Source organism: Strix uralensis, chromosome 40 (assembly GCF_047716275.1).
Source record: "Strix uralensis isolate ZFMK-TIS-50842 chromosome 40, bStrUra1, whole genome shotgun sequence".
NCBI lineage: Eukaryota > Metazoa > Chordata > Aves > Strigiformes > Strigidae > Strix > Strix uralensis.
The window spans coordinates 1,198,269-1,223,799 of record NC_134011.1 but is presented as its reverse complement, the minus strand read 5'-3'; positions in this window follow the sequence as shown (position 1 = coordinate 1,223,799).

Sequence of the window (25,531 nt, the reverse complement as noted above, 5' to 3'; positions counted from 1 at the left end):
AGAATTCCCTGCTAGCACCTTCTCTGTGCCTGGGAAGGAGAAGTGTTCACATTGTTTCGCAAAATCGCATTTGCGTCGCTGCAGAGGACACTATCACTTTTTCAGGGCAAAAGAAAGCACAGAGCCCCACATTTGCTGTTGCCCTGGACAGCTTGCAGAGCACTGGGGAAAACCAGGCAGATAATTCCCTGCTAGCACCTTCTCTGTGCCTGGCAAGGAGAAGTGTTCACATTGTTGCGCAGAATCGCTTTTCTGCATAGAACCCTAACACTTTTTCAGGGCAAAAGAAAGCACAGAGCCCCACATTTGCTGTTGCCCTGGAGAGCTTGCAGAGCACTGGGGAAAGGCAGGCAGAGAATTCCCTGCTAGCACCTTCTCTGTGCCTGGGAAGGAGAAGTGTTCACATTGTTGCGCAGAATCGCTTTTCTACAGAAAACCCTAACACTTTTTCAGGGCAAAAGAAAGCACAGAGCCCCAGATTTGCTGTTGCCCTGGAGAGCTTGCAGAGCACTGGGGAAAGGCAGGCAGAGAATTCCCTGCTAGCACCTTCTCTGTGCCTGGGAAGGAGAAGTGTTCACATTGTTGCGCAGAATCGCATTTGCGTCGCTGCAGAGAACACTATCACTTTTTCAGGGCAAAAGAAAGCACAGAGCCCCAGATTTGCTGTTGCCCTGGAGAGCTTGCAGAGCACTGGGGAAAGGCAGGCAGAGAATCCCCTGCTAGCACCTTCTCTGTGCCTGGGAAGGAGAAGTGTTCACATTGTTTCGCAGAATCGCTTTTCTACAAAGAACCCTAACACTTTTTCAGGGCAAAAGAAAGCACAGAGCCCCAGATTTCCTGTTGCCCTGGAGAGCTTGCAGAGCACTGGGGAAAGGCACACAGAGAATCCCCTGCTAGCACCTTCTCTGTGCCTGGCAAGGAGAAGTGTTCACATTGTTGTGCAGAATCGCATTTGCGTCGCTGCAGAGGACACTATCACTTTTTCAGGGAAAAGAAAGCACAGAGCCCCAGATTTCCTGTTGCCCTGGAGAGCTTGCGAGCACTACGGAAAAGCAGGCAGAGAATTCCCTGCTAGCACCTTCTCTGTGCCTGGGAAGGAGAAGTGTTCACATTGTTGCGCAGAATCGCTTTTCTGCAAAGAACCCTAACACTTTTTCAGGGCAAAAGAAAGCACAGAGCCCCAGATTTCCTGTTGCCCTGGAGAGCTTGCAGAGCACTACGGAAAAGGAGTCAGAGAATTCCCTGCTAGCACCTTCTCTGTGCCTGGGAAGGAGAAGTGTTCACATTGTTGCGCAGAATCGCTTTTCTGCAAAGAACCCTAACACTTTTTCAGGGCAAAAGAAAGCACAGAGCCCCACATTTGCTGTAGCCTTGGACAGCTTGCAGAGCACTGGGGAAAGGCAGGCAGAGAATCCCCTGCTAGCACCTTCTCTGTGCCTGGGAAGGAGAAGTGTTCACATTGTTTCGCAGAATGGCTTTTCTGCATAGAACACTAACACTTGTTCAGAACGTAAAAAAGCAAAGAGCCCCAGATTTGCTGTTGCCCTGGACAGCTTGCAGAGCACTGGGGAAAGGCAGGCAGAGAATCCCCTGCTAGCACCTTCTCTGTGCCTGGGAAGGAGAAGTGTTCACATTGTTGCGCAGAATCGCATTTGCGTCGCTGCAGAGGACACTATCACTTTTTCAGGGCAAAAGAAAGCACAGAGCCCCAGATTTCCTGTTGCCCTGGAGAGCTTGCAGAGCACTACGGAAAAGCAGGCAGAGAATTCCCTGCTAGCACCTTCTCTGTGCCTGGGAAGGAGAAGTGTTCACATTGTTGCGCAGAATCGCTTTTCTGCAAAGAACCCTAACACTTTTTCAGGGCAAAAGAAAGCTCAGAGCCCCAGATTTGCTGTAGCCTTGGACAGCTTGCAGAGCACTGGGGAAAGGCAGGCAGAGAATTCCCTGCTAGCACCTTCTCTGTGCCTGGGAAGGAGAAGTGTTCACATTGTTGCGCAGAATCGCATTTGCGTCGCTGCAGAGGACACTATCACTTTTTCAGGGCAAAAGAAAGCACAGAGCCCCAGATTTGCTGTTGCCCTGGAGAGCTTGCAGAGCACTGGGGAAAGGCAGGCAGAGAATCCCCTGCTAGCACCTTCTCTGTGCCTGGGAAGGAGAAGTGTTCACATTGTTGCGCAGAATCGCATTTGCGTCGCTGCATAGGACACTATCACTTTTTCAGGGCAAAAGAAAGCACAGAGCCCCACATTTGCTGTTGCCCTGGAGAGCTTGCAGAGCACTGGGGAAAGGCAGGCAGAGAATCCCCTGCTAGCACCTTCTCTGTGCTTGGCAAGGAGAAGTGTTCACATTGTTGCGCAGAATCGCATTTGTGTCGCTGCAGAGGACACTATCACTTTTTCAGGGCAAAAGAAAGCACAGAGCCCCAGATTTGCTGTTGCCCTGGAGAGCTTGCGAGCACTACGGAAAAGCAGGCAGAGAATTCCCTGCTAGCACCTTCTCTGTGCCTGGGAAGGAGAAGTGTTCACATTTTTTCGCAAAATCGCTTTTCTGCATAGAACCCTAACACTTTTTCAGGGCAAAAGAAAGCACAGAGCCCCAGATTTGCTGTTGCCCTGGAGAGCTTGCAGAGCACTGGGGAAAGCCAGGCAGAGAATTCCCTGCTAGCACCTTCTCTGTGCCTGGGAAGGAGAAGTGTTCACATTGTTGCGCAGAATCGCTTTTCTACAGAAAACACTAACACTTTTTCAGGGCAAAAGAAAGCACAGAGCCCCACATTTGCTGTTGCCCCGGCGAGCTTGCAGAGCACTGGGGAAAGGCAGGCAGAGAATTCCCTGCTAGCACCTTCTCTGTGCCTGGGAAGGAGAAGTGTTCACATTGTTGTGCAGAATCGCATTTGCGTTGCTGCAGAGGACACTATCACTTTTTCAGGGCAAAAGAAAGCACAGAGCCCCAGATTTCCTGTTGCCCTGGAGAGCTTGCGAGCACTACGGAAAAGCAGGCAGAGAATAACCTGCTAGCACCTTCTCTGTGCCTGGGAAGGAGAAGTGTTCACATTGTTGCGCAGAATCGCTTTTCTGCAAAGAACCCTAACACTTTTTCAGGGCAAAAGAAAGCACAGAGCCCCAGATTTCCTGTTGCCCTGGATAGCTTGCAGAGCACTACGGAAAGGCAGGCAGAGAATTCCCTGCTAGCACCTTCTCTGTGCCTGGGAAGGAGAAGTGTTCACATTGTTGCGCAGAATCGCTTTTCTGCAAAGAACCCTAACACTTTTTCAGGGCAAAAGAAAGCACAGAGCCCCAGATTTGCTGTAGCCTTGGACAGCTTGCAGAGCACTGGGGAAAGGCAGGCAGAGAATTCCCTGCTAGCACCTTCTCTGTGCCTGGGAAGGAGAAGTGTTCACATTGTTGCGCAGAATCGCATTTGCGTCGCTGCAGAGAACACTATCACTTTTTCAGGGCAAAAGAAAGCACAGAGCCCCAGAGTTGCTGTTGCCCTGGAGAGCTTGCAGAGCACTGGGGAAAGGAAGGCAGAGAATCCCCTGCTAGCACCTTCTCTGTGCCTGGGAAGGAGAAGTGTTCACATTGTTGCGCAGAATCGCTTTTCTACAAAGAACCCTAACACTTTTTCAGGGCAAAAGAAAGCACAGAGCCCCAGATTTCCTGTTGCCCTGGAGAGCTTGCAGAGCACTGGGGAAAGGCACACAGAGAATCCCCTGCTAGCACCTTCTCTGTGCCTGGGAAGGAGAAGTGTTCACATTGTTGCGCAGAATCGCATTTGCGTCGCTGCAGAGGACACTATCACTTTTTCAGGGCAAAAGAAAGCACAGAGCCCCACATTTCCTGTTGCCCTGGAGAGCTTGCAGAGCACTGGGGAAAGGCAGGCAGAGAATCCCCTGCTAGCACCTTCTCTGTGCCTGGCAAGGAGAAGTGTTCACATTGTTGCGCAGAATCGCATTTGCGTCGCTGCAGAGGACACTATCACTTTTTCAGGGAAAAGAAAGCACAGAGCCCCAGAGTTGCTGTAGCCTTGGACAGCTTGCAGAGCACTGGGGAAAGGCAGGCAGAGAATCCCCTGCTAGCACCTTCTCTGTGCCTGGGAAGGAGAAGTGTTCACATTGTTTCGCAGAATGGCTTTTCTGCATAGAACACTAACACTTGTTCAGAACGAAAAAAAGCAAAGAGCCCCAGATTTGCTGTTGCCCTGGACAGCTTGCAGAGCACTGGGGAAAGGCAGGCAGAGAATCCCCTGCTAGCACCTTCTCTGTGCCTGGCAAGGAGAAGTGTTCACATTGTTGCGCAGAATCGCTTTTCTGCAAAGAACCCTAACACTTTTTCAGGGCAAAAGAAAGCTCAGAGCCCCAGATTTGCTGTAGCCTTGGACAGCTTGCAGAGCACTGGGGAAAGGCAGGCAGAGAATTCCCTGCTAGCACCTTCTCTGTGCCTGGGAAGGAGAAGTGTTCACATTGTTGCGCAGAATCGCATTTGCGTCGCTGCAGAGGACACTATCACTTTTTCAGGGCAAAAGAAAGCACAGAGCCCCAGATTTGCTGTTGCCCTGGAGAGCTTGCAGAGCACTGGGGAAAGGCAGGCAGAGAATCCCCTGCTAGCACCTTCTCTGTGCCTGGGAAGGAGAAGTGTTCACATTGTTGCGCAGAATCGCATTTGCGTCGCTGCATAGGACACTATCACTTTTTCAGGGCAAAAGAAAGCACAGAGCCCCACATTTGCTGTTGCCCTGGAGAGCTTGCAGAGCACTGGGGAAAGGCAGGCAGAGAATCCCCTGCTAGCACCTTCTCTGTGCCTGGGAAGGAGAAGTGTTCACATTTTTTCGCAAAATCGCTTTTCTGCATAGAACCCTAACACTTTTTCAGGGCAAAAGAAAGCACAGAGCCCCAGATTTGCTGTTGCCCTGGAGAGCTTGCAGAGCACTGGGGAAAGCCAGGCAGAGAATTCCCTGCTAGCACCTTCTCTGTGCCTGGGAAGGAGAAGTGTTCACATTGTTGTGCAGAATCGCATTTGCGTTGCTGCAGAGGACACTATCACTTTTTCAGGGCAAAAGAAAGCACAGAGCCCCAGATTTCCTGTTGCCCTGGAGAGCTTGCAGAGCACTGGGGAAAGGCAGGCAGAGAATCCCCTGCTAGCACCTTCTCTGTGCCTGGCAAGGAGAAGTGTTCACATTGTTGCGCAGAATCGCATTTGCGTCGCTGCAGAGGACACTATCACTTTTTCAGGGAAAAGAAAGCACAGAGCCCCAGATTTCCTGTTGCCCTGGAGAGCTTGCGAGCACTACGGAAAAGCAGGCAGAGAATTCCCTGCTAGCACCTTCTCTGTGCCTGGCAAGGAGAAGTGTTCACATTGTTGCGCAGAATCGCTTTTCTGCAAAGAAACCTATCACTTTTTCAGGGCAAAAGAAAGCACAGAGCCCCAGATTTCCTGTTGCCCTGGAGAGCTTGCAGAGCACTACGGAAAAGCAGGCAGAGAATTCCCTGCTAGCACCTTCTCTGTGCCTGGCAAGGAGAAGTGTTCACATTGTTGCGCAGAATCGCTTTTCTGCAAAGAACCCTAACACTTTTTCAGGGCAAAAGAAAGCACAGAGCCCCAGAGTTGCTGTAGCCTTGGACAGCTTGCAGAGCACTGGGGAAAGGCAGGCAGAGAATCCCCTGCTAGCACCTTCTCTGTGCCTGGGAAGGAGAAGTGTTCACATTGTTTCGCAGAATGGCTTTTCTGCATAGAACACTAACACTTGTTCAGAACGAAAAAAAGCAAAGAGCCCCAGATTTGCTGTTGCCCTGGAGAGCTTGCAGAGCACTGGGGAAAGGCAGGCAGAGAATCCCCTGCTAGCACCTTCTCTGTGCTTGGCAAGGAGAAGTGTTCACATTGTTGCGCAGAATCGCATTTGCGTCGCTGCAGAGGACACTATCACTTTTTCAGGGCAAAAGAAAGCACAGAGCCCCAGATTTGCTGTTGCCCTGGAGAGCTTGCGAGCACTACGGAAAAGCAGGAAGAGAATTCCCTGCTAGCACCTTCTCTGTGCCTGGGAAGGAGAAGTGTTCACATTGTTTCGCAAAATCGCATTTGCGTCGCTGCAGAGGACACTATCACTTTTTCAGGGCAAAAGAAAGCACAGAGCCCCACATTTGCTGTTGCCCTGGAGAGCTTGCAGAGCACTGGGGAAAGGCAGGCAGAGAATTCCCTGCTAGCACCTTCACTGTGCCTGGGAGGGAGAAGTGTTCACTTTGGTGCGCAGAATCGCTTTTCTGCAAAGAACCCTAACACTTTTTCAGGGCAAAAGAAAGCACAGAGCCCCACATTTGCTGTTGCCCTGGAGAGCTTGCAGAGCACTGGGGAAAGGCAGGCAGAGAATTCCCTGGTAGCACCTTCTCTGTGCCTGGGAAGGAGAAGTGTTCACATTGTTGCGCAGAATCGCTTTTCTACAGAAAACACTAACACTTTTTCAGGGCAAAAGAAAGCACAGAGCCCCACATTTGCTGTTGCCCTGGAGAGCTTGCAGAGCACTGGGGAAAGGCAGGCAGAGAATCCCCTGCTAGCACCTTCTCTGTGCCTGGGAAGGAGAAGTGTTCACATTGTTGAGCAGAATCGCATTTGCGTTACTGCAGAGGACACTATCACTTTTTCAGGGCAAAAGAAAGCACAGAGCCCCACATTTGCTGTTGCCCTGGAGAGCTTGCAGAGCACTGGGGAAAGGCAGGCAGAGAATTCCCTGCTAGCACCTTCTCTGTGCCTGGCAAGGCGAAGTGTTCACATTGTTGTGCAGAATCGCATTTGCGTTGCTGCAGAGGACACTATCACTTTTTCAGGGCAAAAGAAAGCACAGAGCCCCAGATTTCCTGTTGCCCTGGAGAGCTTGCGAGCACTACGGAAAAGCAGGCAGAGAATTCCCTGCTAGCACCTTCTCTGTGCCTGGCAAGGAGAAGTGTTCACATTGTTGCGCAGAATCGCTTTTCTGCAAAGAACCCTAACACTTTTTCAGGGCAAAAGAAAGCACAGAGCCCCAGATTTCCTGTTGCCCTGGAGAGCTTGCAGAGCACTACGGAAAAGCAGGCAGAGAATTCCCTGCTAGCACCTTCTCTGTGCCTGGGAAGGAGAAGTGTTCACATTGTTGCGCAGAATCGCTTTTCTGCAAAGAACCCTAACACTTTTTCAGGGCAAAAGAAAGCACAGAGCCCCAGATTTGCTGTAGCCTTGGACAGCTTGCAGAGCACTGGGGAAAGGCAGGCAGAGAATTCCCTGCCAGCACCTTCTCTGTGCCTGGGAAGGAGAAGTGTTCACATTGTTGCGCAGAATCGCATTTGCGTCGCTGCAGAGAACACTATCACTTTTTCAGGGCAAAAGAAAGCACAGAGCCCCAGATTTGCTGTTGCCCTGGAGAGCTTGCAGAGCAGTGGGGAAAGGCAGGCAGAGAATCCCCTGCTAGCACCTTCTCTGTGCCTGGGAAGGAGAAGTGTTCACATTGTTGCGCAGAATCGCTTTTCTGCAAAGAACCCTAACACTTTTTCAGGGCAAAAGAAAGCACAGAGCCCCAGATTTGCTGTAGCCTTGGACAGCTTGCAGAGCACTGGTGAAAGGCATGCAGAGAATTCCCTGCTAGCACCTTCTCTGTGCCTGGGAAGGAGAAGTGTTCACATTGTTGCGCAGAATCGCATTTGCGTCGCTGCAGAGGACACTATCACTTTTTCAGGGCAAAAGAAAGCACAGAGCCCCAGATTTGCTGTTGCCCTGGAGAGCTTGCAGAGCACTACGGAAAGGCAGGCAGAGAATCCCCTGCTAGCACCTTCTCTGTGCCTGGGAAGGAGAAGTGTTCACATTGTTGCGCAGAATCGCATTTGCGTCGCTGCAGAGGACACTATCACTTTTTCAGGGCAAAAGAAAGCACAGAGCCCCAGATTTGCTGTTGCCCTGGACAGCTTGCAGAGCACTGGGGAAAAGCAGGCAGAGAATTCCCTGCTAGCACCTTCACTGTGCCTGGGAGGGAGAAGTGTTCACATTGTTGCGCAGAATCGCTTTTCTGCAAAGAACCCTAACACTTTTTCAGGGCAAAAGAAAGCACAGAGCCCCAGATTTCCTGTTGCCCTGGAGAGCTTGCAGAGCACTGGGGAAAGGCAGGCAGAGATTTCCCTGCTAGCACCTTCTCTGTGCCTGGCAAGGAGAAGTGTTCACATTGTTGCGCAGAATCGCTTTTCTACAGAAAACACTAACACTGTTTCAGGGCAAAATAAAGCACAGAGCCCCACATTTGCTGTTGCCCTGGAGAGCTTGCAGAGCACTGGGGAAAGGCAGGCAGAGAATCCCCTGCTAGCACCTTCTCTGTGCCTGGGAAGGAGAAGTGTTCACATTATTGCGCAGAACCGTATTTGCGTTACTGCAGAGGACACTATCACTTTTTCAGGGCAGAAGAAAGCACAGAGCCCCAGATTTCCTGTTGCCCTGGAGAGCTTGCAGAGCACTACGGAAAGGCAGGCAGAGAATTCCCTGCTAGCACCTTCTCTGTGCCTGGGAAGGAGAAGTGTTCACATTGTTGCGCAGAATCGCTTTTCTGCAAAGAACCCTAACACTTTTTCAGGGCAAAAGAAAGCACAGAGCCCCAGATTTGCTGTAGCCTTGGACAGCTTGCAGAGCACTGGGGAAAGGCAGGCAGAGAATTCCCTGCCAGCACCTTCTCTGTGCCTGGGAAGGAGAAGTGTTCACATTGTTGCGCAGAATCGCATTTGCGTCGCTGCAGAGAACACTATCACTTTTTCAGGGCAAAAGAAAGCACAGAGCCCCAGATTTGCTGTTGCCCTGGAGAGCTTGCAGAGCACTGGGGAAAGGCAGGCAGAGAATCCCCTGCTAGCACCTTCTCTGTGCCTGGGAAGGAGAAGTGTTCACATTGTTGCGCAGAATCGCTTTTCTGCAAAGAACCCTAACACTTTTTCAGGGCAAAAGAAAGCACAGAGCCCCAGATTTGCTGTAGCCTTGGACAGCTTGCAGAGCACTGGGGAAAGGCATGCAGAGAATTCCCTGCTAGCACCTTCTCTGTGCCTGGGAAGGAGAAGTGTTCACATTGTTGCGCAGAATCGCATTTGCGTCGCTGCAGAGGACACTATCACTTTTTCAGGGCAAAAGAAAGCACAGAGCCCCAGATTTGCTCTTGCCCTGGAGAGCTTGCAGAGCACTACGGAAAGGCAGGCAGAGAATCCCCTGCTAGCACCTTCTCTGTGCCTGGGAAGGAGAAGTGTTCACATTGTTGCGCAGAATCGCATTTGCGTCGCTGCAGAGGACACTATCACTTTTTCAGGGCAAAAGAAAGCACAGAGCCCCAGATTTGCTGTTGCCCTGGAGAGCTTGCAGAGCACTGGGGAAAAGCAGGCAGAGAATTCCCTGCTAGCACCTTCACTGTGCCTGGGAGGGAGAAGTGTTCACATTGTTGCGCAGAATCGCTTTTCTGCAAAGAACCCTAACACTTTTTCAGGGCAAAAGAAAGCACAGAGCCCCAGATTTCCTGTTGCCCTGGAGAGCTTGCAGAGCACTGGGGAAAGGCAGGCAGAGAATCCCCTGCTAGCACCTTCTCTGTGCCTGGGAAGGAGAAGTGTTCACATTGTTGCGCAGAATCGCATTTGCGTCGCTGCATAGGACACTATCACTTTTTCAGGGCAAAAGAAAGCACAGAGCCCCACATTTGCTGTTGCCCTGGAGAGCTTGCAGAGCACTGGGGAAAGGCAGGCAGAGAATCCCCTGCTAGCACCTTCTCTGTGCTTGGCAAGGAGAAGTGTTCACATTGTTGCGCAGAATCGCATTTGTGTCGCTGCAGAGGACACTATCACTTTTTCAGGGCAAAAGAAAGCACAGAGCCCCAGATTTGCTGTTGCCCTGGAGAGCTTGCGAGCACTACGGAAAAGCAGGCAGAGAATTCCCTGCTAGCACCTTCTCTGTGCCTGGGAAGGAGAAGTGTTCACATTTTTTCGCAAAATCGCTTTTCTGCATAGAACCCTAACACTTTTTCAGGGCAAAAGAAAGCACAGAGCCCCAGATTTGCTGTTGCCCTGGAGAGCTTGCAGAGCACTGGGGAAAGGCAGGCAGAGAATTCCCTGCTAGCACCTTCTCTGTGCCTGGGAAGGAGAAGTGTTCACATTGTTGCGCAGAATCGCTTTTCTACAGAAAACACTAACACTTTTTCAGGGCAAAAGAAAGCACAGAGCCCCACATTTGCTGTTGCCCCGGAGAGCTTGCAGAGCACTGGGGAAAGGCAGGCAGAGAATTCCCTGGTAGCACCTTCTCTGTGCCTGGGAAGGAGAAGTGTTCACATTGTTGTGCAGAATCGCATTTGCGTTGCTGCAGAGGACACTATCACTTTTTCAGGGCAAAAGAAAGCACAGAGCCCCAGATTTCCTGTTGCCCTGGAGAGCTTGCGAGCACTACGGAAAAGCAGGCAGAGAATAACCTGCTAGCACCTTCTCTGTGCCTGGGAAGGAGAAGTGTTCACATTGTTGCGCAGAATCGCTTTTCTGCAAAGAACCCTAACACTTTTTCAGGGCAAAAGAAAGCACAGAGCCCCAGATTTCCTGTTGCCCTGGAGAGCTTGCAGAGCACTGGGGAAAGGCAGGCAGAGATTTCCCTGCTAGCACCTTCTCTGTGCCTGGCAAGGAGAAGTGTTCACATTGTTGCGCAGAATCGCTTTTCTACAGAAAACACTAACACTGTTTCAGGGCAAAATAAAGCACAGAGCCCCACATTTGCTGTTGCCCTGGAGAGCTTGCAGAGCAAGGGGGAAAGGCAGGCAGAGAATCCCCTGCTAGCACCTTCTCTGTGCCTGGGAAGGAGAAGTGTTCACATTATTGCGCAGAACCGTATTTGCGTTACTGCAGAGGACACTATCACTTTTTCAGGGCAGAAGAAAGCACAGAGCCCCAGATTTCCTGTTGCCCTGGAGAGCTTGCAGAGCACTACGGAAAGGCAGGCAGAGAATTCCCTGCTAGCACCTTCTCTGTGCCTGGGAAGGAGAAGTGTTCACATTGTTGTGCAGAATCGCATTTGTGTTGCTGCAGAGGACACTATCACTTTTTCAGGGCAAAAGAAAGCACAGAGCCCCAGATTTCCTGTTGCCCTGGAGAGCTTGCAGAGCACTACGGAAAAGCAGGCAGAGAATTCCCTGCTAGCACCTTCTCTGTGCCTGGGAAGGAGAAGTGTTCACATTGTTGCGCAGAATCGCTTTTCTGCAAAGAACCCTAACACTTTTTCAGGGCAAAAGAAACCACAGAGCCCCAGATTTGCTGTTGCCCTGGAGAGCTTGCAGAGCACTACGGAAAAGCAGGCAGAGAATTCCCTGCTAGCACCTTCTCTGTGCCTGGGAAGGAGAAGTGTTCACATTGTTGCGCAGAATCGCTTTTCTGCAAAGAACCCTAACACTTTTTCAGGGCAAAAGAAAGCACAGAGCCCCAGATTTCCTGTTGCCCTGGAGAGCTTGCAGAGCACTGGGGAAAGGCAGGCAGAGAATCCCCTGCTAGCACCTTCTCTGTGCCTGGGAAGGAGAAATGTTCACATTGTTTCGCAGAATCGCATTTGAGTAGCTGCAGAGGACACTAAAATTTGTTCAGAATGAAAGAAAACACAGAGCCCCAGATTTCCTGTTGCCCTGGACAGCTTGCAGAGCACTACGGAAAGGCAGGCAGAGAATTCCCTGCTAGCACCTTCTCTGTGCTTGGCAAGGAGAAGTGTTCACATTGTTTCGCAGAATCGCATTTGCGTCGCTGCAGAGGACACTATCACTTTTTCAGGGCAAAAGAAAGCACAGAGCCCCACATTTGCTGTTGCCATGGAGAGGTTGCAGAGCACTGGGGAAAACCAGGCAGAGAATTCCCTGCTAGCACCTTCTCTGTGCCTGGGAGGGAGAAGTGTTCACATTGTTTCGCAGAATCGCTTTTCTGCATAGAACCCTAACACTTTTTCAGGGCAAAAGAAAGCACAGAGCCCCAGATTTGCTGTTGCCCTGGAGAGCTTGCAGAGCACTGGGGAAAGGCAGGCAGAGAATTCCCTGCTAGCACCTTCTCTGTGCCTGGGAAGGAGAAGTGTTCACATTGTTGCGCAGAATCGCTTTTCTACAGAAAACACTAACACTTTTTCAGGGCAAAAGAAAGCACAGAGCCCCACATTTTCTGTTGCCCTGGAGAGCTTGCAGAGCACTGGGGAAAGGCAGGCAGAGAATCCCCTGCTAGCACCTTCTCTGTGCCTGGGAATGAGAAGTGTTCACATTATTGAGCAGAATCGCATTTGCGTTACTGCAGAGGACACTATCACTTTTTCAGGGCAAAAGAAAGCACAGAGCCCCAGATTTGCTGTTGCCCTGGAGAGCTTGCAGAGCACTACGGAAAGGCAGGCAGAGAATCCCCTGCTAGCACCTTCTCTGTGCCTGGGAAGGAGAAGTGTTCACATTGTTGCGCAGAATCGCATTTGCGTCGCTGCAGAGGACACTATCACTTTTTCAGGGCAAAAGAAAGCACAGAGCCCCAGATTTGCTGTTGCCCTGGAGAGCTTGCAGAGCACTGGGGAAAAGCAGGCAGAGAATTCCCTGCTAGCACCTTCACTGTGCCTGGGAGGGAGAAGTGTTCACATTGTTGCGCAGAATCGCTTTTCTGCAAAGAACCCTAACACTTTTTCAGGGCAAAAGAAAGCACAGAGCCCCAGATTTCCTGTTGCCCTGGAGAGCTTGCAGAGCACTGGGGAAAGGCAGGCAGAGATTTCCCTGCTAGCACCTTCTCTGTGCCTGGCAAGGAGAAGTGTTCACATTGTTGCGCAGAATCGCTTTTCTACAGAAAACACTAACACTGTTTCAGGGCAAAATAAAGCACAGAGCCCCACATTTGCTGTTGCCCTGGAGAGCTTGCAGAGCACTGGGGAAAGGCAGGCAGAGAATCCCCTGCTAGCACCTTCTCTGTGCCTGGGAAGGAGAAGTGTTCACATTATTGCGCAGAATCGCATTTGCGTTACTGCAGAGGACACTATCACTTTTTCAGGGCAGAAGAAAGCACAGAGCCCCAGATTTCCTGTTGCCCTGGAGAGCTTGCAGAGCACTACGGAAAGGCAGGCAGAGAATTCCCTGCTAGCACCTTCTCTGTGCCTGGGAAGGAGAAGTGTTCACATTGTTGTGCAGAATCGCATTTGTGTTGCTGCAGAGGACACTATCACTTTTTCAGGGCAAAAGAAAGCACAGAGCCCCAGATTTCCTGTTGCCCTGGAGAGCTTGCAGAGCACTACGGAAAAGCAGGCAGAGAATTCCCTGCTAGCACCTTCTCTGTGCCTGGGAAGGAGAAGTGTTCACATTGTTGCGCAGAATCGCTTTTCTGCAAAGAACCCTAACACTTTTTCAGGGCAAAAGAAAGCTCAGAGCCCCAGATTTGCTGTAGCCTTGGACAGCTTGCAGAGCACTGGGGAAAGGCAGGCAGAGAATTCCCTGCTAGCACCTTCTCTGTGCCTGGGAAGGAGAAGTGTTCACATTGTTGCGCAGAATCGCATTTGCGTCGCTGCAGAGGACACTATCACTTTTTCAGGGCAAAAGAAAGCACAGAGCCACAGATTTGCTGTTGCCCTGGAGAGCTTGCAGAGCACTGGGGAAAGGCAGGCAGAGAATCCCCTGCTAGCACCTTCTCTGTGCCTGGGAAGGAGAAGTGTTCACATTGTTGCGCAGAATCGCATTTGCGTCGCTGCATAGGACACTATCACTTTTTCAGGGCAAAAGAAAGCACAGAGCCCCACATTTGCTGTTGCCCTGGAGAGCTTGCAGAGCACTGGGGAAAGGCAGGCAGAGAATCCCCTGCTAGCACCTTCTCTGTGCTTGGCAAGGAGAAGTGTTCACATTGTTGCGCAGAATCGCATTTGTGTCGCTGCAGAGGACACTATCACTTTTTCAGGGCAAAAGAAAGCACAGAGCCCCAGATTTGCTGTTGCCCTGGAGAGCTTGCGAGCACTACGGAAAAGCAGGCAGAGAATTCCCTGCTAGCACCTTCTCTGTGCCTGGGAAGGAGAAGTGTTCACATTTTTTCGCAAAATCGCTTTTCTGCATAGAACCCTAACACTTTTTCAGGGCAAAAGAAAGCACAGAGCCCCAGATTTGCTGTTGCCCTGGAGAGCTTGCGAGCACTACGGAAAAGCAGGCAGAGAATAACCTGCTAGCACCTTCTCTGTGCCTGGGAAGGAGAAGTGTTCACATTGTTGCGCAGAATCGCTTTTCTGCAAAGAACCCTAACACTTTTTCAGGGCAAAAGAAAGCACAGAGCCCCAGATTTCCTGTTGCCCTGGATAGCTTGCAGAGCACTACGGAAAGGCAGGCAGAGAATTCCCTGCTAGCACCTTCTCTGTGCCTGGGAAGGAGAAGTGTTCACATTGTTGCGCAGAATCGCTTTTCTGCAAAGAACCCTAACACTTTTTCAGGGCAAAAGAAAGCACAGAGCCCCAGATTTGCTGTAGCCTTGGACAGCTTGCAGAGCACTGGGGAAAGGCAGGCAGAGAATTCCCTGCCAGCACCTTCTCTGTGCCTGGGAAGGAGAAGTGTTCACATTGTTGCGCAGAATCGCATTTGCGTCGCTGCAGAGAACACTATCACTTTTTCAGGGCAAAAGAAAGCACAGAGCCCCAGATTTGCTGTTGCCCTGGAGAGCTTGCAGAGCACTGGGGAAAGGAAGGCAGAGAATCCCCTGCTAGCACCTTCTCTGTGCCTGGGAAGGAGAAGTGTTCACATTGTTGCGCAGAATCGCTTTTCTACAAAGAACCCTAACACTTTTTCAGGGCAAAAGAAAGCACAGAGCCCCAGATTTCCTGTTGCCCTGGAGAGCTTGCAGAGCACTGGGGAAAGGCACACAGAGAATCCCCTGCTAGCACCTTCTCTGTGCCTGGGAAGGAGAAGTGTTCACATTGTTGCGCAGAATCGCATTTGCGTCGCTGCAGAGGACACTATCACTTTTTCAGGGCAAAAGAAAGCACAGAGCCCCAGATTTCCTGTTGCCCTGGAGAGCTTGCAGAGCACTGGGGAAAGGCAGGCAGAGAATCCCCTGCTAGCACCTTCTCTGTGCCTGGCAAGGAGAAGTGTTCACATTGTTGTGCAGAATCGCATTTGTGTCGCTGCAGAGGACACTATCACTTTTTCAGGGCAAAAGAAAGCACAGAGCCCCAGAATTCCTGTTGCCCTGGAGAGCTTGCGAGCACTACGGAAAAGCAGGCAGAGAATTCCCTGCTAGCACCTTCTCTGTGCCTGGCAAGGAGAAGTGTTCACATTGTTGCGCAGAATCGCTTTTCTGCAAAGAAACCTATCACTTTTTCAGGGCAAAAGAAAGCACAGAGCCCCAGATTTCCTGTTGCCCTGGAGAGCTTGCAGAGCACTACGGAAAAGCAGGCAGAGAATTCCCTGCTAGCACCTTCTCTGTGCCTGGGAAGGAGAAGTGTTCACATTGTTGCGCAGAATCGCTTTTCTGCAAAGAACCCTAACACTTTTTCAGGGCAAAAGAAAGCACAGAGCCCCAGAGTTGCTGTAGCCTTGGACAGCTTGCAGAGCACTGGGGAAAGGCAGGCAGAGAATCCCCTGCTAGCACCTTCTCTGTGCCTGGGAAGGAGAAGTGTTCACATTGTTTCGCAGAATGGCTTTTCTGCATAGAACACTAACACTTGTTCAGAACGAAAAAAAGCAAAGAGCCCCAGATTTGCTGTTGCCCTGGACAGCTTGCAGAGCACTGGGGAAAGGCAGGCAGAGAATCCCCTGCTAGCACCTTCTCTGTGCCTGGGAAGGAGAAGTGTTCACATTGTTGCGCAGAATCGCATTTGCGTCGCTGCAGAGGACACTATCACTTTTTCAGGGCAAAAGAAAGCACAGAGCCCCACATTTTCTGTTGCCCTGGAGAGCTTGCAGAGCACTGGGGAAAGGCAGGCAGAGAATCCCCTGCTAGCACCTTCTCTGTGCTTGGCAAGGAGAAGTGTTCACATTGTTGCGCAGAATCGCATTTGCGTCGCTGCAGAGGACACTATCACTTTTTCAGGGCAAAAGAAAGCACAGAGCCCCACATTTGCTGTTGCCCTGGAGAGCTTGCGAGCACTACGGAAAAGCAGGCAGAGAATTCCCTGCTAGCACCTTCTCTGTGCCTGGGAAGGAGAAGTGTTCACATTGTTTCGCAAAATCGCATTTGCGTCGCTGCAGAGGACACTATCACTTTTTCAGGGCAAAAGAAAGCACAGAGCCCCACATTTGCTGTTGCCCTGGAGAGCTTGCAGAGCACTGGGGAAAACCAGGCAGATAATTCCCTGCTAGCACCTTCTCTGTGCCTGGGAGGGAGAAGTGTTCACATTGTTTCGCAGAATCGCTTTTCTGCATAGAACCCTAACACTTTTTCAGGGCAAAAGAAAGCACAGAGCCCCAGATTTGCTGTTGCCCTGGAGAGCTTGCAGAGCACTGGGGAAAGGCAGGCAGAGAATTCCCTGCTAGCACCTTCTCTGTGCCTGGGAAGGAGAAGTGTTCACATTGTTGCGCAGAATCGCTTTTCTACAGAAAACACTAACACTTTTTCAGGGCAAAAGAAAGCACAGAGCCCCACATTTGCTGTTGCCCTGGAGAGCTTGCAGAGCACTGGGGAAAGGCAGGCAGAGAATTCCCTGGTAGCACCTTCTCTGTGCCTGGGAAGGAGAAGTGTTCACATTGTTGCGCAGAATCGCTTTTCTACAGAAAACACTAACACTTTTTCAGGGCAAAAGAAAGCACAGAGCCCCACATTTGCTGTTGCCCTGGAGAGCTTGCAGAGCACTGGGGAAAGGCAGGCAGAGAATCCCCTGCTAGCACCTTCTCTGTGCCTGGGAAGGAGAAGTGTTCACATTGTTGAGCAGAATCGCATTTGCGTTACTGCAGAGGACACTATCACTTTTTCAGGGCAAAAGAAAGCACAGAGCCCCACATTTGCTGTTGCCCTGGAGAGCTTGCAGAGCACTGGGGAAAGGCAGGCAGAGAATTCCCTGCTAGCACCTTCTCTGTGCCTGGCAAGGCGAAGTGTTCACATTGTTGTGCAGAATCGCATTTGCGTTGCTGCAGAGGACACTATCACTTTTTCAGGGCAAAAGAAAGCACAGAGCCCCAGATTTCCTGTTGCCCTGGAGAGCTTGCGAGCACTACGGAAAAGCAGGCAGAGAATTCCCTGCTAGCACCTTCTCTGTGCCTGGCAAGGAGAAGTGTTCACATTGTTGCGCAGAATCGCTTTTCTGCAAAGAACCCTAACACTTTTTCAGGGCAAAAGAAAGCACAGAGCCCCAGATTTGCTGTAGCCTTGGACAGCTTGCAGAGCACTGGGGAAAGGCAGGCAGAGAATTCCCTGCCAGCACCTTCTCTGTGCCTGGGAAGGAGAAGTGTTCACATTGTTGCGCAGAATCGCATTTGCGTCGCTGCAGAGAACACTATCACTTTTTCAGGGCAAAAGAAAGCACAGAGCCCCAGATTTGCTGTTGCCCTGGAGAGCTTGCAGAGCACTGAGGAAAGGCAGGCAGAGAATCCCCTGCTAGCACCTTCTCTGTGCCTGGGAAGGAGAAGTGTTCACATTGTTGCGCAGAATCGCTTTTCTGCAAAGAACCCTAACACTTTTTCAGGGCAAAAGAAAGCACAGAGCCCCAGATTTGCTGTAGCCTTGGACAGCTTGCAGAGCACTGGGGAAAGGCATGCAGAGAATTCCCTGCTAGCACCTTCTCTGTGCCTGGGAAGGAGAAGTGTTCACATTGTTGCGCAGAATCGCATTTGCGTCGCTGCAGAGGACACTATCACTTTTTCAGGGCAAAAGAAAGCACAGAGCCCCAGATTTGCTGTTGCCCTGGAGAGCTTGCAGAGCACTACGGAAAGGCAGGCAGAGAATCCCCTGCTAGCACCTTCTCTGTGCCTGGTAAGTAGAAGTGTTCACATTGTTGCGCAGAATCGCATTTGCGTCGCTGCAGAGGACACTATCACTTTTTCAGGGCAAAAGAAAGCACAGAGCCCCAGATTTGCTGTTGCCCTGGAGAGCTTGCAGAGCACTGGGGAAAAGCAGGCAGAGAATTCCCTGCTAGCACCTTCACTGTGCCTGGGAGGGAGAAGTGTTCACATTGTTGCGCAGAATCGCTTTTCTGCAAAGAACCCTAACACTTTTTCAGGGCAAAAGAAAGCACAGAGCCCCAGATTTCCTGTTGCCCTGGAGAGCTTGCAGAGCACTGGGGAAAGGCAGGCAGAGATTTCCCTGCTAGCACCTTCTCTGTGCCTGGCAAGGAGAAGTGTTCACATTGTTGCGCAGAATCGCTTTTCTACAGAAAACACTAACACTGTTTCAGGGCAAAATAAAGCACAGAGCCCCACATTTGCTGTTGCCCTGGAGAGCTTGCAGAGCACTGGGGAAAGGCAGGCAGAGAATTCCCTGCTAGCACCTTCTCTGTGCCTGGGAAGGAGAAGTGTTCACATTATTGCGCAGAACCGTATTTGCGTTACTGCAGAGGACACTATCACTTTTTCAGGGCAGAAGAAAGCACAGAGCCCCAGATTTCCTGTTGCCCTGGAGAGCTTGCAGAGCACTGGGGAAAGGCAGGCAGAGAATTCCCTGCTAGCACCTTCTCTGTGCCTGGGAAGGAGAAGTGTTCACATTGTTGTGCAGAATCGCATTTGTGTTGCTGCAGAGGACACTATCACTTTTTCAGGGCAAAAGAAAGCACAGAGCCCCAGATTTCCTGTTGCCCTGGAGAGCTTGCAGAGCACTACGGAAAAGCAGGCAGAGAATTCCCTGCTAGCACCTTCTCTGTGCCTGGGAAGGAGAAGTGTTCACATTGTTGCGCAGAATCGCTTTTCTGCAAAGAACCCTAACACTTTTTCAGGGCAAAAGAAACCACAGAGCCCCAGATTTGCTGTTGCCCTGGAGAGCTTGCAGAGTACTACGGAAAAGCAGGCAGAGAATTCCCTGCTAGCACCTTCTCTGTGCCTGGGAAGGAGAAGTGTTCACATTGTTGCGCAGAATCGCTTTTCTGCAAAGAACCCTAACACTTTTTCAGGGCAAAAGAAAGCACAGAGCCCCAGATTTCCTGTTGCCCTGGAGAGCTTGCAGAGCACTGGGGAAAGGCAGGCAGAGAATCCCCTGCTAGCACCTTCTCTGTGCCTGGGAAGGAGAAATGTTCACATTGTTTCGCAGAATCGCATTTGAGTAGCTGCAGAGGACACTAAAATTTGTTCAGAATGAAAGAAAACACAGAGCCCCAGATTTCCTGTTGCCCTGGACAGCTTGCAGAGCACTACGGAAAGGCAGGCAGAGAATTCCCTGCTAGCACCTTCTCTGTGCTTGGCAAGGAGAAGTGTTCACATTGTTTCGCAGAATCGCATTTGCGTCGCTGCAGAGGACACTATCACTTTTTCAGGGCAAAAGAAAGCACAGAGCCCCACATTTGCTGTTGCCATGGAGAGGTTGCAGAGCACTGGGGAAAACCAGGCAGAGAATTCCCTGCTAGCACCTTCTCTGTGCCTGGGAGGGAGAAGTGTTCACATTGTTTCGCAGAATCGCTTTTCTGCATAGAACCCTAACACTTTTTCAGGGCAAAAGAAAGCACAGAGCCCCAGATTTGCTGTTGCCCTGGAGAGCTTGCAGAGCACTGGGGAAAGGCAGGCAGAGAATTCCCTGCTAGCACCTTCTCTGTGCCTGGGAAGGAGAAGTGTTCACATTGTTGCGCAGAATCGCTTTTCTACAGAAAACACTAACACTTTTTCAGGGCAAAAGAAAGCACAGAGCCCCACATTTGCTGTTGCCCTGGAGAGCTTGCAGAGCACTGGGGAAAGGCAGGCAGAGAATCCCCTGCTAGCACCTTCTCTGTGCCTGGGAAGAAGAAGTGTTCACATTATTGAGCAGAATCGCATTTGCGTTACTGCAGAGGACACTATCACTTTTTCAGGGCAAAAGAAAACACAGAGCCCCACATTTGCTGTTGCCCTGGAGAGCTTGCAGAGCACTGGGGAAAGGCAGGCAGAGAATTCCCTGCTAGCACCTTCTCTGTGCCTGGGAAGGAGAAGTGTTCACATTGTTTCGCAGAATCGCTTTTCTGCAAAGAACCCTAACAATTTTTCAGGGCAAAAGAAAGCACAGAGCCCCAGATTTCCTGTTGCCCTGGATAGCTTGCAGAGCACTACGGAAAGGCAGGCAGAGAATTCCCTGCTAGCACCTTCTCTGTGCCTGGGAAGGAGAAGTGTTCACATTGTTGCGCAGAATCGCTTTTCTGCAAAGAACCCTAACACTTTTTCAGGGCAAAAGAAAGCACAGAGCCCCAGATTTGCTGTAGCCTTGGACAGCTTGCAGAGCACTGGGGAAAGGCAGGCAGAGAATTCCCTGCCAGCACCTTCTCTGTGCCTGGGAAGGAGAAGTGTTCACATTGTTGCGCAGAATCGCATTTGCGTCGCTGCAGAGAACACTATGACTTTTTCAGGGCAAAAGAAAGCACAGAGCCCCAGATTTCCTGTTGCCCTGGAGAGCTTGCAGAGCACTGGGGAAAGGCAGGCAGAGAATCCCCTGCTAGCACCTTCTCTGTGCCTGGGAAGGAGAAGTGTTCACATTGTTGCGCAGAATCGCTTTTCTGCAAAGAACCCTACCACTTTTTCAGGGCAAAAGAAAGCACAGAGCCCCCGATTTCCTGTTGCCCTGGAGAGCTTGCAGAGCACTGGGGAAAGGCAGGCAGAGAATCCCCTGCTAGCACCTTCTCTGTGCCTGGCAAGGAGAAGTGTTCACATTGTTGTGCAGAATCGCATTTGTGTCGCTGCAGAGGACACTATCACTTTTTCAGGGAAAAGAAAGCACAGAGCCCCAGATTTCCTGTTGCCCTGGAGAGCTTGCGAGCACTACGGAAAAGCAGGCAGAGAATTCCCTGCTAGCACCTTCTCTGTGCCTGGGAAGGAGAAGTGTTCACATTGTTGCGCAGAATCGCTTTTCTGCAAAGAACCCTAACACTTTTTCAGGGCAAAAGAAAGCACAGAGCCCCAGATTTCCTGTTGCCCTGGATAGCTTGCAGAGCACTACGGAAAGGCAGGCAGAGAATTCCCTGCTAGCACCTTCTCTGTGCCTGGCAAGGAGAAGTGTTCACATTGTTGCGCAGAATCGCTTTTCTGCAAAGAACCCTATCACTTTTTCAGGGCAAAAGAAAGCACAGAGCCCCAGATTTCCTGTTGCCCTGGAGAGCTTGCAGAGCACTACGGAAAAGCAGGCAGAGAATTCCCTGCTAGCACCTTCTCTGTGCCTGGGAAGGAGAAGTGTTCACATTGTTGCGCAGAATCGCTTTTCTGCAAAGAACCCTAACACTTTTTCAGGGCAAAAGAAAGCACAGAGCCCCAGAGTTGCTGTAGCCTTGGACAGCTTGCAGAGCACTGGGGAAAGGCAGGCAGAGAATCCCCTGCTAGCACCTTCTCTGTGCCTGGCAAGGAGAAGTGTTCACATTGTTTCGCAGAATGGCTTTTCTGCATAGAACACTAACACTTGTTGAGAACGAAAAAAAGCCAAGAGCCCCAGATTTGCTGTTGCCCTGGACAGCTTGCAGAGCACTGGGGAAAGGCAGGCAGAGAATCCCCTGCTAGCACCTTCTCTGTGCCTGGGAAGGAGAAGTGTTCACATTGTTGCGCAGAATCGCATTTGCGTCGCTGCAGAGGACACTATCACTTTTTCAGGGCAAAAGAAAGCACAGAGCCCCAGATTTCCTGTTGCCCTGGAGAGCTTGCAGAGCACTGGGGAAAGGCAGGCAGAGAATCCCCTGCTAGCACCTTCTCTGTGCCTGGGCAGGAGAAGTGTTCACATTGTTGCGCAGAATCGCATTTGCGTCGCTGCAGAGGACACTATCACTTTTTCAGGGCAAAAGAAAGCACAGAGCCCCACATTTGCTGTTGCCCTGGAGAGCTTGCAGAGCACTGGGGAAAGGCAGGCAGAGAATCCCCTGCTAGCACCTTCTCTGTGCTTGGCAAGGAGAAGTGTTCACATTGTTGCGCAGAATCACATTTGCGTCGCTGCAGAGGTCACTATCACTTTTTCAGGGCAAAAGAAAGCACAGAGCCCCAGATTTGCTGTTGCCCTGGAGAGCTTGCGAGCACTACGGAAAAGCAGGCAGAGAATTCCCTGCTAGCACCTTCTCTGTGCCTGGCAAGGAGAAGTGTTCACATTGTTTCGCAAAATCGCATTTGCGTCGCTGCAGAGGACACTATCACTTTTTCAGGGCAAAAGAAAGCACAGAGCCCCAGATTTGCTGTTGCCCTGGACAGCTTGCAGAGCACTGGGGAAAACCAGGCAGATAATTCCCTGCTAGCACCTTCTCTGTGCCTGGGAGGGAGAAGTGTTCACATTGTTTCACAGAATCGCTTTTCTGCATAGAACCCTAACACTTTTTCAGGGCAAAAGGAAGCACAGAGCCCCAGATTTGCTGTTGCCCTGGAGAGCTTGCAGAGCACTGGGGAAAGGCAGGCAGAGAATTCCCTGCTAGCACCTTCTCTGTGCCTGGGAAGGAGAAGTGTTCACATTGTTGCGCAGAATCGCTTTTCTACAGAAAACACTAACACTTTTTCAGGGCAAAAGAAAGCACAGAGCCCCACATTTGCTGTTGCCCTGGAGAGCTTGCAGAGCACTGGGGAAAGGCAGGCAGAGAATTCCCTGCTAGCACCTTCTCTGTGCCTGGGAAGGAGAAGTGTTCACATTGTTGTGCAGAATCGCATTTGCGTTGCTGCAGAGGACACTATCACTTTTTCAGGGCAAAAGAAAGCACAGAGCCCCAGATTTCCTGTTGCCCTGGAGAGCTTGCGAGCACTACGGAAAAGCAGGCAGAGAATTCCCTGCTAGCACCTTCTCTGTGCCTGGCAAGGAGAAGTGTTCACATTGTTTCGCAGAATCGCTTTTCTGCAAAGAACCCTAACACTTTTTCAGGGCAAAAGAAAGCACAGAGCCCCAGATTTGCTGTTGCCCTGGAGAGCTTGCAGAGCACTGGGGAAAGGCAGGCAGAGAATTCCCTGCTAGCACCTTCTCTGTGCCTGGGAAGGAGAAGTGTTCACATTGTTGCGCAGAATCGCTTTTCTGCAAAGAACCCTAACACTTTTTCAGGGCAAAAGAAAGCACAGAGCCCCAGATTTGCTGTAGCCTTGGACAGCTTGCAGAGCACTGGGGAAAGGCAGGCAGAGAATTCCCTGCTAGCACCTTCTCTGTGCCTGGGAAGGAGAAGTGTTCACATTGTTGCGCAGAATCGCATTTGCATCGCTGCAGAGAACACTATCACTTTTTCAGGGCAAAAGAAAGCACAGAGCCCCAGATTTCCTGTTGCCCTGGAGAGCTTGCAGAGCACTACGGAAAAGCAGGCAGAGAATTCCCTGCTAGCACCTTCTCTGTGCCTGGCAAGGAGAAGTGTTCACATTGTTGCGCAGAATCGCTTTTCTGCAAAGAACCCTAACACTTTTTCAGGGCAAAAGAAAGCACAGAGCCCCAGATTTGCTGTAGCCTTGGACAGCTTGCAGAGCACTGGGGAAAGGCAGGCAGAGAATCCCCTGCTAGCACCTTCTCTGTGCCTGGGAAGGAGAAGTGTTCACATTGTTGCGCAGAATCGCTTTTCTACAAAGAACCCTAACACTTTTTCAGGGCAAAAGAAAGCACAGAGCCCCAGATTTCCTGTTGCCCTGGAGAGCTTGCAGAGCACTGGGGAAAGGCAGGCAGAGAATCCCCTGCTAGCACCTTCTCTGTGCCTGGGAAGGAGAAGTGTTCACATTGTTGCGCAGAATCGCATTTGCGTCGCTGCAGAGGACACTATCACTTTTTCAGGGAAAAGAAAGCACAGAGCCCCAGATTTCCTGTTGCCCTGGAGAGCTTGCGAGCACTACGGAAAAGCAGGCAGAGAATTCTCTGCTAGCACCTTCTCTGTGCCTGGCAAGGAGAAGTGTTCACATTGTTGCGCAGAATCGCTTTTCTGCAACGAACCCTAACACTTTTTCAGGGCAAAAGAAAGCACAGAGCCCCAGATTTGCTGTAGCCTTGGACAGCTTGCAGAGCACTGGGGAAAGGCATGCAGAGAATTCCCTGCTAGCACCTTCTCTGTGCCTGGGAAGGAGAATTGTTCACATTGTTGCACAGAATCCCTTTTCTGCAGCGAACACTAACACTTGTTCAGGGCAAAAGAAAGCACAGAGCCCCAGATTTGCTGTTGCCCTGGAGAGCTTGCAGAGCACTACGGAAAGGCAGGCAGAGAATTCCCTGCTAGCACCTTCTCTGTGCCTGGGAAGGAGAAGTGTTCGCATTGTTGCGCAGAATCGCATTTGCGTCGCTGCAGAGGACACTATCACTTTTTCAGGGCAAAAGAAAGCACAGAGCCCCAGATTTCCTGTTGCCCTGGAGAGCTTGCAGAGCACTGGGGAAAGGCAGGCAGAGAATCCCCTGCTAGCACCTTCTCTGTGCCTGGGAGGGAGAAGTGTTCACATTGTTTCGCAGAATCGCTTTTCTGCAAAGAACCCTAACATTTTTTCAGGGCAAAAGAAAGCACAGAGCCCCAGATTTGCTGTTGCCCTGGAGAGCTTGCAGAGCACTGGGGAAAGGCAGGCAGAGAATCCCCTGCTAGCACCTTCTCTGTGCCTGGCAAGGAGAAGTGTTCACATTGTTTCGCAGAATGGCTTTTCTGAATAGAACACTAACACTTGTTCAGAACGAAAAAAAGCACAGAGCCCCAGATTTGCTGTTGCCCTGGACAGCTTGCAGAGCACTGGGGAAAGGCAGGCAGAGAATCCCCTGCTAGCACCTTCTCTGTGCCTGGGAAGGAGAAGTGTTCACATTGTTGCGCAGAATCGCATTTGCGTCGCTGCAGAGGACACTATCACTTTTTCAGGGCAAAAGAAAGCACAGAGCCCCAGATTTGCTGTTGCCCTGGAGAGCTTGCAGAGCACTACGGAAAAGCAGGCAGAGAATTCCCTGCTAGCACCTTCTCTGTGCCTGGGAAGGAGAAGTGTTCACATTGTTGCGCAGAATCGCTTTTCTGCAAAGAACCCTAACACTTTTTCAGGGCAAAAGAAAGCTCAGAGCCCCAGATTTGCTGTAGCCTTGGACAGCTTGCAGAGCACTGGGGAAAGGCAGGCAGAGAATTCCCTGCTAGCACCTTCTCTGTGCCTGGGAAGGAGAAGTGTTCACATTGTTGCGCAGAATCGCATTTGCGTCGCTGCAGAGGACACTATCACTTTTTCAGGGCAAAAGAAAGCACAGAGCCCCAGATTTGCTGTTGCCCTGGAGAGCTTGCAGAGCACTGGGGAAAGGCAGGCAGAGAATCCCCTGCTAGCACCTTCTCTGTGCCTGGGAAGGAGAAGTGTTCACATTGTTGCGCAGAATCGCTTTTCTGCAAAGAACCCTAACATTTTTTCAGGGCAAAAGAAAGCACAGGTCCCCAGATTTGCTGTAGCCTTGGACAGCTTGCAGAGCACTGGGGAAAGGCATGCAGAGAATTCCCTGCTAGCACCTTCTCTGTGCCTGGGAAGGAGAATTGTTCACATTGTTGCACAGAATCCCTTTTCTGCAGCGAACACTAAC